Here is an 11914-nt window from a genome sequence, read left to right on the forward strand (position 1 = left end):
TTCAATAGAATAGACAGTCCCTGCTCAGAAGAGCTTACAATCTAAGTTGGACAGACAGACAGGACATCTCAGGGTTGGGGAGTTTCTGGCAGAAGGAATAATACAATGGGTATGCAGTCGACTCCACCTAAGTGCATGTCAGTTAAGCGCATGCTTCGGTTATCCGCAGCCTACCACCATGGTCCCGTTTTTTGTGCATTAAAGTCAATGGACGTAAACTCCGGATATTTGCAATTCTGATAAACACACAATCCACTTATGCGCACTGATGTCGCAGGCCCCACCTGTATTCTTTCACGTAACGTTCACTCCGTTTAAAAGCAATCACGTAGATGAGCCGTGTGTTTCGGAAAGCAGTCTAGGCCTGGCCATGAGTTCACTTTTGGAACTGCACCGTAGCGTCGCATGGACAAAAATCATTGTCTTTGGCTGAATATGTCCACCATGCTGATGTCAGATGCCCCTTTGGCATTGTTATTACACTCCTTGTACATAAAATGGAAGGGCCTGTTCCCTGAAAGTGGTGTACTCTAGGTCTTTCACATATGGTCTCCCAATTAAAGCGATATTCAACGTGCCTGCCTGTTGAATATGAAATAATATAGATCAAACACTTCCCACTTTAATGAAAAAGTGCATAATATAATCACTTCAGAACACTATTCATACCGGAGGAGGCCTCAGTAATGGAGCCTACGCGTAGTGTATTCAATGACTGGGATTTTCAGCGTAGTTGCTTAGCTCCTTTGCTCCAATCATCGGCCATACTCCAGTATCCCTTACTTCTAAATAACTTATTTCAGCCCATTTTATTTATTAAAGAGTCTAGAAAAATCTACAATAACTTATTCTGATTTTCTAAAAATTCGATACTACAATATCTTTTTCTAATTTTGTAAAAGGTCTATAATAGTCCTATTTCGACTAGTTTTCAGGTGTCAATTTCTAATTTCTTTCATCTTTTATATATACTTATTCATTTATTTGCACTGATTCATATTCATGAGACTTTACTGAAAAAACTATTTTCATTTATGATTGTTTCATTTCCATTCAGCGAATTGCACATATATGCTACTAGAAAATTACTTAGCTTCAGTCAGCGCTTGTGTTTCAAAAAGAACCAACGTGGCCAGCGTTTCGTGGATGTCAATTCATAACCACTGTGTCAGGGCCAAATTGTAAATGAACCAAGCCGCTGTGAACAAGGCACAAAATCAGTGAACAATAATAACTATAGCGTACCTAATCGCTTACTAAATATCTTACTTACTGTTCTGTGCAAATCAGACGGCAGTCTCCATACAGCAACAAAATGGCGACAGCCTCTATTTAAAAAGCTTGGCGGCGTTCTTTAGGGGAACCAAGGGTGTTCATAAGAGCTCAAATGAGCACAGGGCCCTGGAACGTTATGTTCTTTATTTAGAGAATGGTTTTGGTACTGGGGAAGGGAGATAAGACAGAGATGGTGTTACAATTGTGTGTAGCTAAAAAAAGATGTTTGTTCTTTCTGCATTGTTATTGCATATTGTCTTGGTCATCCTGCTTGTATAGTTTGCACTGTCATTAATAAAATTGTTTAAAAGTACAAGGTTTATAAAATTACCCCCGTCCTAACATTTTGCAGTCTAAAATATGAAAAAGTAAAAATCATCTTTCTGTTAAAAGTTATTTTCTGCAGCTTGGCCCATTCTCAGAGAGCATGTATTCTCTCTCTAGTGATTCAACCCCTTGCAAAGACAATAGGAGATCCACAGATGCAACAGTTTTTTATCGACCCCCCCTCCATATAGCGCTAAAGGGTAAGAGCCTACCACCTCCCATGCACAAGCATGAACATAACAAAAGCCATGCGGGAATCGGATCAAGAGCCTTCGAGCCCAACTTTCTCTCTCTGAAAGTGGCCAAATAACGTCTCATATATCTGGCAGAGCCCCCAAAACTCTATCCGATTTTCACAGCTATTTTCCAGAGATGAACAATGATTCTTCTAAGCCTACCAGGCTGATACTTTTTATGAGCTTGGCCTCCAGGAATTTGCCCAATCCTTCCTTAAATCCTACTTTATTGATTGCGTTGGCCACATCCTCGAGTAATAGATCCAACCAAATGATTACATATATTTTAGCACTCTAAACCCTCCAGGACCATTTTTACTTTGAAAACATGTACAGTTAAATAAGTTTGAAATACTTATTTCAAAGTTATTATAGATTCTGCAATAGCTTGATAAAGGAAGTCTAGATGTAAAAAAAAAAGGTCACAAATGTATAAATGGAGTCCAACAAAGAACAAAAGCTTCACTTAAAACTTGTTTATTGATCTTTATTTCTTAAAATCCAACCACAGTACCAAATTTAAAAGATGGCAACACTGCTAGTTATGAGTTTTCCGAAACTAATGTCACCGCTCAGTGCTACAAGAACATATTATCTAAACGCTAAAGTAGGGCAAATCTGTGCACATCTGAGTTCCTCCGATTGAAAAAATGTTGGGGTATAGGTGCAAAACAGTCTACATATGACACGACAATGCAGGTTTTTGAAAATTGAAAAGAAAAAAAAATCCCATCGCTTCTCGTTTTAATAAGTCTGCAAACCCACATGAAAGAGAAGCCTATGTCAATTTTCTGTGTAATTTACATCGCATTAACTTTCATTTTTAGTATTAGCTTTTGACATTTAGTCTTCAAAACAACTTCGGCAGATCACCGAGAAGCTAATAGCAGCGGTAAGCAAAATAAAATTACAACTTTACTGGAAAAAAAAGTGTGTTCTATATGTGTGTGTGTGTGTGTGGGGGGGGGGTGGTTTGGGCTAATCCAGATGGAAAATACAATAAACAAAAATACAATATTGTCCATCATATAATGTCCTACCAATTCCCCTATGGTGTTATAATATACATTCAGGCTGACCTGGTAAATGTGCTATCATTTTTACTCTCTTTGTCGAGAACAAGGGTAGGCAATTCCGGTCCTGGAGAGCCACAGGCAGGTCAGGTTTTCAGGATAACCACAATGAATATGTATGAGATGGATTTGCATGCACTGCCTCCTTGAGATGCAAATCTAACTCATGCATATTCATTGTGGAAATCCTGAAAACTTGACCTGCCTGTGGCTCTTGTGGACCGGAATTGCCTACCCCTGGTCTAGAATGTGGATATGCTACCACCAGTGAAAGAAATAAAAATCTAATGACCCATTATCCAGATGAATGGCTTTTTAGTCACAGCTATCCCTGAACATTCAGTATCTCTGAATATTTTTACAGAACACTTCAGCAGGATTCATTCATTTAAACATCTAGAGCAGGGGTGTCAAAGTCCCTCCTTGAGGGCCGCAATCCAGTCACGTTTTCAGGATTTCCCCAATGAATATGCATGAGATCTATTTGCATGCACTGCTTTCATTGTATGCTAATAGATCTCATGCATATTCGTTGGGGAAATCCTGAAAACCCAACTGGATTATGGTCCTCGAGGAGGGACTTTGACACCCCTGATCTAGAATGATGGCAGAGATGTAACTTATCTCAGACAGCAGCCATATTCAGCCCTGCTGTCAGATAGCTAGTCATATAAATTAGACAGAAAACAACCTGTCCTAACTTTAAGCAGATAGTGGTCTCAATACTGCCACTATCTGAATGGCGGTGGTCTTCACCCCTCTATCCAGATTAATTGCGACAGCTGACAATCAGGCAGTAATTGTTATGTGTTCCCACATGTCTCCAGAAAAGGGAGGATGGATAGATACATCTGGGTTTTACTTCCACTGAAGCAATGGGAGTAAAACTCGGATGTCTCAATCCATTCTCTTTTTTTCTGGGGTCATATGGTAACCCTAGATCAGAGGTCTCAAACACGCGGGCCGCATGCGGCCCCCAAGGAACTATTTTGCGGCCCGCGATCTGTCCTCGCCTAAAGCAGGGGTCCCCAATCTGCTTCCCTTCCCACTGCCCTCCCCAAAGCCACCGCAATTGGGGAACAGGCCAGCGCCCGAGGTCTTAGCTCTCCCTACATATCTTCCCCAGCTCGGAGCCGACCAATTCTCGCCACCCGACGTCAATTCTAACGTCAGGGAGGAAGTTCCGGGCCAGCCAATCGCTGCCTGGCTGGCCCGGAAGTTTCTCCCCGATGTTAGAATTGACGTCGGGTGATGTGAATTGGTCGGCCCCGCGCTGGGGAAGATAAGCAGGGAGAGTTAAGACCTCGGCGCTGGCCTGTTCCCCGATTGCGGCGGTAGCGGCCTGTCACCTGATTGTAGCGGTGGCGGCCTGTTCCCCAATGGTGGTGGCTTGGGGGAGGGCAGGGAGAAGTAAAGAAAGAAAGGGGGGACAGGGAGACAGAAAGAAAGAAGAGAAACGGGACACAGACAGAAAGGGGCATGGAGAGAGAAAGACAGAAAGAAAGGGCGGGCATGGAGAAAGAAAGGGGGCACAGAGAGAGAGAGAAAGACAGACATATAGAAAGAATGGGGGCATGGATAGAGAGAGAAAGAAAGAAGGGGGGCAGGGTGAAAGAAATAAAAAGTTGGGGGAGGGAAGGAGACAGGTGCCAGACCAGGGGAAAGGAAGGAAGGAAGGAGAGAGAGAAAGGAAAGAAAGATGTCAGACCATGGAAGTAGGGACAGAAGAAGAGAGAGATAGAAGGGAAGGTAAGACATGGAAACGTAGATTTTGAAAAGAAAGCAGAAAAATTGAATATTAGGTTAATGCCAAAGATGGATGCAAGGCAGAAAGTGAAGACGGAGAGAAAACCAGTCAAAGGACAAGAAGACCCTGGAAACATAGTTAAATGCACAGAAAAATAAAGTCACCAGACAACAAAGGTAGGGAAAATGATTTTATTTTCAATATAGTGATTGAAATGTGTCAGTTTTGAGAAAGGAAAGTTATTAAACTTTAAATGTGAGGCCTGCAGAAAAAATAGGGTAATTGGAGGGCAGCAGAAAAAATAGTTAATGACAATTTTGCATAAGGTAAAACTCTTTATAGTTTATAAATCTTTCCTTTAACTGTTAAAGGAAAGATTTATAAACTATAAAGAGTTTTACCTCATGCAAAGTTGTCATTTCTTTAATAAGACATTAACTATTTTTTCTGCGGCCCTCCACGTACCTACAAATCCAAAATGTAGCCCCACTAAGGGTTTGAGTTTGAGACCACTGCCCTAGATAGTATTATATATGGTCATGTGGTAAAAATTGGTATTTGAACCATCTAAAGTTTGTACAGCTCTGTATTCTGAAACTTTACTTTGGTGGCTTTCTTATTTTACAAACCTCCAAATTTCAGTACCTAAGACAAAAATCATTTGAGGAATGGACTGAATAAAGGATGATTTTCTTGTCCTATTGAAATACATTACAAATCATTTCACCGTGTGATCTCTTAGAGCTCCGTTTAGCAGAAATTCAGCTTTGCAGACGCCAAGTTAACTAAGTAATTACCAGCTGCCAAAGAACCCTAGAGCTCTTTACAGAAATATATATATATTTTTTTCAAGTTTCAGGTTTAAATACAAGAGAAGATCGTGCATCAGCTGTGTGTTGCTTTCAGTATGAGAGTGGGGAGAGACTCTGAAATGGTTAAATTTTTTTTTTTAAGTACAAGATTATAAAGAAAGCTGCATTCACACCTAGCTAATGTGCATGAGAAGGGTAAATCTCACCTTTGGTTAGATGATGCCCTCTTTAATTCTATATATGCTCATGCTTGAATAGATTTCAGTGATATGAACGCAGGCAGGTTACTCCTGCCCACGGATCGAGATATTGCAAAAACATCTATAACTACTGTAGGATGAATACAATAGTTTCATAGAAATTGTACTGCTGTAGGTCGTTACACAGCAACAAATCATTTTGGAAAAAGACCCTACACTGAACACAATGTGGAAATACACCAGCTGATATTCAAAGCAATTTAAGCAGACGGGAACCTCTCCTTCCCGCTTAAATCTCTTACCGCTGCCTACGAGAGGACAGCAGCGCTGAATATTACATTACATTACATTTGTGATTTCTATTCCGCCTGTGCCTTGCGGTTCTAAGCGGATTACAATTAAAAGAGATCAAGACATTACCGAGAGAATTACATTACAACGATTTAAGTAAATTACATGTTGTGGTATAGAAATACAAGTATAAGATATCTGGATTTATCGATAGAATAACTTGACAGGATTCAAGTAGTTACAAGGTTCAGTGGGGAAAACAAAATAGGCAACTGAAGAGAGGTACCTAACTTTGAAGGAATCAGTTAAGTGGATACCTAAGGGAGATGCTTATTTAGGAGAAGGTTAAATGGATACCTAAGGGAGGTGCTTATTTAGGAGTTTGGATATTTTTGGTAAATGAGGTTCAAGGGGATGACTAGTGTGTTATTTGCTGGGGAGAGTGCATGTGCGATTGGGGAGGGGAATATTAAGTAAGGACGTGTTTTTTGAAAAGAAATGTTTTTATTTCTTTCCGAAACACTTTGATGTCTGTTGTTTTGATCATCAGTTTGGTGATGGTGGGGTCAATTTTCGCTGCCTGAGTTGCTAGAAGGCTGTCGTAAAGTTTCTTACGTCGGGTACCATTATGAGGGGGGAAGGTGAAAAGATTCTGAGTTCTTCTTGATCTGGGTAGTCGGTAGCGGCAAAGACGGTTGTTCAGGTAATTGGGGGCCATACCATGGGTTACTTTGAAAAGTAAGCAGTAGAGTTTGAATTGAGTTCTTGCTTTTATCGGAAGCCAGTGAGAGTCTACATAGGCGGGTGTGACGTGGTCGAATTTGCTGAGCGAGTAGATGAGTCTGATAGCTGTGTTCTGAACGGTCTGTAGTTGTTTTATCATAGTATTTGGGCAAGGTAGGTAGAGGCTGTTGCAGTAATCTAAGGAGCTGAGTATGAGGGATTGTACAATGATCTTGAAGTGTTCTTTGGAAAAGAATTTTCTTATTTTTCTTAGGTTTCGCATGGTGAAGAATGCTTTTTTTATGGTTTTGTGTATTTGTGTTTGCATTGTGCAGCCTCTGTCTAGGTGTGTTCCCAGAATTTTGAGAGTATTCTGTATTGGATATTTGATTGTGTTTACATCTAGTTCTGTTAGGGATGTTTTTTGTTCCTTCTCTAGTAGTAGGAATTTGGTTTTCTCCGCATTCAGTTTTAACTTGTGGTTCGTCATCCATTTTTCTACAGTTTCTAATGTTGTTTTCAGGCGTCCGTTGGAGGTGGGGTCTTGGATGTCGAAGGGGAGGAGGATGGTTATATCATCCGCGCAGCTGAAGGATGTAATGTTTAGGGCATCTAGGGCCGTGCCTAGGGATGCTATGAAGAGGTTGCAAAGTATGGGCGATAGAGGGGATCCTTGTGGAACTCCGCAGGGGTTTGACCATGAGTCGGATAGATCATTTGACTTGACTCTGTATGATCTTGTTTTGAGGAATCCTTGGAACCAGTTGAGAACATTACCAGATATTCCTATGGCATCTAGTATCTGGAGTAGTATGGAATGGTCAACTAAGTCGAATGCTGCTGAAAGATCGAGTTGGATGATTAGTAACTTATTTCCTTTGCTGAGGTGCTGACGGGCTATGTCTAGTAGGGAAACCAGAAGTGTTTCAGTACTGTGATTGGTTCTGAATCCGGATTGAGTAGGGTGTAGGATGTGGTGGTCTTCTAGGTAATTGGCAAGATATTGTGCTACTAGACCCTCTATGAGTTTGACGTATAGAGGTATAGAAGCGATTGGTCTATAATTTGTTGGGCTGTCTATTGGGCCTATGGGAGTAATTATGATTTCGCCAAGTTCCGGAGGAAACTGACCTTCCCTTAGGGTGGTTTGCAGCCATAGCGTGAGACCAGCTGTGAATTTAGTGGACGCTGTAGCTAGTAGATAAGGAGGACAATTGTTCAAATCACATGAAGATTTGCTGTATTTTTTGTACAGCCGGTCTAGGTCTGACCATTGTGTCGTTGGGAAGTCGGTCCAGATCCTATCTGCTGAGGTGGCTTCGTCTTTTGTGGGTTTTGTTAGTATCTCTTCTAAGATATTTCGAGAGTTGTTGAATGTGGATCTGATTGTGATGATTTTGTGTTTGAAATGGTCCGCTAGTTGGGAGGCTGTTGGAGTTTGGTTTCCTAGGGTGGCGAGGTGGGGTTTGGTATCAGTGAGATTTCTGACAAGGTTGAAAAGTTTTTTTGTGTCCGGTTTATCGGTGCCAATGAGTTTGGAGTAGTAGTCTGTTCTTTTTTCCTTCAGTTTGATTTTGTATTGTTTGATTTGGTGTCTCCATTCTGTTTTGGTGTGGTCTTGTTTCTGTTTTTTCCATGTCCTTTCTAATTGTCTGCATTGTCTTTTTAGGTGTAGGAGTTCGGCGTCAAACAAAATAAGTGGGCAGGTCAGGGACAGCACTGGGGGTGGTATTAGGGGGGGAGCTGGAAATTATGTGGGTGCCGGCAGCATTCAGTGCCGACACTCGCATTGTCAAGCACGCATGCTTTGTGATACTATGGGCTCCTTTTACAAAGGTGCGTTAGGGCCTTAACGCACGGAATAGTGTGTGCTATATTGTCCTGCGCGCTAGCCGCTACCGCCTCCTTTTAAGCAGGCAGTAATTTTTCAGCTAGCGTGCGCTATAGCATGCGCTAATCTTGTGCGGGTGCTAAAACCTTAGTAAAAGGAGCCCTATGTTTATCGTGCTATGTTTTGCAGAGCTATGCTCACCATACCATGCCTCCTCATATTTTGTCAAATATTTTTACTGTGGTTTATGAACTTTGTTTTGCCATCTTTGTCAGACTTGCCCCAGGTATATTAGATAAATTGTGAACCTGCTGGGAGAACAGTATAGAAAGTGTAAAAAATAAATAAATTTAGGAACAGCTCAAAAGCAGAAGTGTAGCCAGGTTTTGATGCAAGACTGGAGGTCCGAGCTGCATAGGCACCATTTCATTCAAAATCCATTCGGGGGAGCAACTGCTCCCCTTTGCACCCCGCCTAGCAAAGCCTCTGCTCAAAAGCTGGACACCTGCTTAGCTATGTGGGTGCCAGAGCTGAATACCATCCCTCCCAATTCCCCTCCCAGCCTCCCAAATAGTCAATCACTCTTCTACCCTCTACCCCCAACCTGCTAGCATTAACGCCCTCCCCACCCCTGAATGAGCCACCCTCCCCCCCCCCCCCACACTCACTAACGTCTAGGTAGACTCTCCCCAGATTGTCTCTCTGATGGTCCCAGTGAGGTCGTTGGGGGCAGCTGCTATTAAGGAAGGAAGGAAGAGAGGAAACTATATTATTAGATTAGAAATGAAACTAATGTATGTCGGACCCACCAACAATTCTTCCTCAGATCTTCTGAGTCTGGGCCCAAAACATAAGAAGATGAGAACGAGGATCTTTCACCCTCGCTACGCCACTGCATGCAAAATACAATATACCGTATCATTCTTAGTTTGAAGAAACTGTGTTTAATAATTGTTTAAGAAAATAGTGAGGTTTCTAGAATCCAATGGATTACAGGACCAGAGGCAATATGGTATTACTAGACGCAGATCTTGTCAGACAAATCTGATCAATTTCTTTGACTGGGTGACCAGAGATCTGAATAGAGGGAAGTGTCAGTTATGGTGTATTTATATTTTAGCAAAGCCTTTGTCACAGTACCACACAGACATCTAATAAATAAACCGAGTGCTCTCAATAGGGGCCCCAAAGTGACAAACTGGGTAAGGAACTGGTTGAGTGGAATGCGACAGAGGGTAGTGGCAAATGGAGCTCACTCTGAGGAAAGGGATGTTACCAGGGGTGTGCCACAAGGTTCGGTTCTTGGGCCTGTTCTTTTTAACATTTTTGTAAGCATGGAATGTTGCTACTTTTTGGGTTTTTGTGAGAATGGCTACTGGGCTAGACGGACCATTAGTCTGACCTAGTAAGGCTATTCTTATGTTCTTAATATTGATGAAAGGCTGACTGTAAGATTTGTCTCTTTGCAGATTATACCAAAATATACAGTAGCTTAGATACACTTTATGGTGTGAATAACATAAGGAAGGACCTAGCAACACTTGAAGAATGGACTGAAATTTTGTAGCTAAGATGTAATGCTAAGAAATGCAGGGTCATATATTTGGGCTGCAAAATCCCAAGAAAATGGAACCGTTTACGAGATAGAAACATAGAAACATAGAAAGATGACGGCAGAAAAGGGCCAAGGCCCATCAAGTCTGCCCACTCTATAGACCCTCCCCTTAATATTAGCCAATGTTCTACCCTGATCCACTTAGGGATCCCACATGGGCGTCCCATTTATTCTTAAAATCTGGCACGCTGCTGGCCTCGATTACCTGTACTGGAAGCTTGTTCCATTGATCAATCACTCGCACCGTGAAGAAATACTTCCTGGTGTCGCCGTGAAATTTTCCGCCCTTGAGTTTGAAATGAGATGAAAAACTTTTCTGCAAAAAAGGAGGAGTAGGCTTGAGTGTGATCTTATGATAATGGACTTAAGGTTATCGAACAGATAGAGTGCAAAAAGACGACAATGAAAGCTAGAAGGATGCTTGGGTGCATAGGGAGAGGTATGGCCAGTAGGACAAAGGAGGTAACAATGCCCCTGTACAAGATTCTGGGGAGATCTCATTTAGAATATTGTGTGAAATTCTGAAGAACGCACTTTCAAAAAGATATAAACAGTCCAGAGGATGGCTACTAAGTGTATGGAGACAGACTTCAAGATCTCAATATGTATATTTTGGAGGAAAGGTGGGAGAGGTCAGATATGATAAAGAAGTCTAAATTACCTATGTGCCATAAACACAGATGAGGCGAGTCTCTTTCAATTGAAAGGAAACTCAGGAATGAGGGAACATAGGATGATGATAAGGATCAACACAAAATATAAGCTCAGAAAATATTTTTCACGGAAAGGGTGGTAAATGCATGAAAAGGTCTCCTGGTGGAGGTAGTAGAGATGAAAACTGTATTTAAATTCAAGAAATCTTGGGACAGGCCCATCGGATTTCTACAGAAGAGGAAGGGATGGTGGATGGCATGGATAGGCAGAGTAGACAGATTACACGATCTTTACATACCTTCATTTTTCTGTCTTTATGTAAAAATAACAATATTTAATGACACAGTTCTTTTATATTATCAAATTAATACCAACAATTGTGAGCAGGGATTGTATGAAAAAAAATGGGAATGACAAAGAAAAGGAGGATGAATCTGAAGGGATTCAGTGGTGAAAAATCAAAACTCAACCCACACAATATATCTGGTCCTCTCAATTCAACACAAAAAACCCAAAAAGGGAGTCCCAATGATCCACCGTAAAAACAATCCAAAGATAAAAACAGCAGACTGTGGATGTGGATGTCCTGAAAGATGATTTTATTCGCTCTTCACAATAAAAATACAAATAAAAGTCTGAATTAGTAATACACGTATGATTGTCCTGACGGGCCCTCCATGGTCCATGTTTCGGCGAGACCACCTTCCTCAGGGGTCCGGATTATGTAGGGTTCAAAGATAAAAATATGAGCACAACAATGGACGTGTCTTTGAGCATAAAACCTGAAAATGGCTTGAAACCAGCAGAGTGGCGGGTAAACCAATATCCAAGCCCAGATCAGGAAAAGAAGATGTCTCAGGTTAAGAACGACAGTCATCATCTTTCTATTCTTCTCATCATGGGTCATTTTCATGTGCTGTTTTGACTTTTGTTTGTTCCACTGCTTCTGTGGTTTAGCATGTCTGCTAACAAGTGTCCAACAGACCCTTGTGTGCAAAATCCCACATAGGAGGGATCTACGTTGACTAAACAATCTGTGAAAACCAAGTGTTGCAGTTTACTGACAAAAATGTCACACCTCTTGCATGAAGTAAAATTAATTCAGTCCAAGTGTAAAGTAAGAAACTAAA

The sequence above is a fragment of the Geotrypetes seraphini genome, chromosome 5 (genome assembly GCF_902459505.1).
Source record: "Geotrypetes seraphini chromosome 5, aGeoSer1.1, whole genome shotgun sequence".
Taxonomy (NCBI): Eukaryota; Metazoa; Chordata; class Amphibia; order Gymnophiona; family Dermophiidae; genus Geotrypetes; species Geotrypetes seraphini.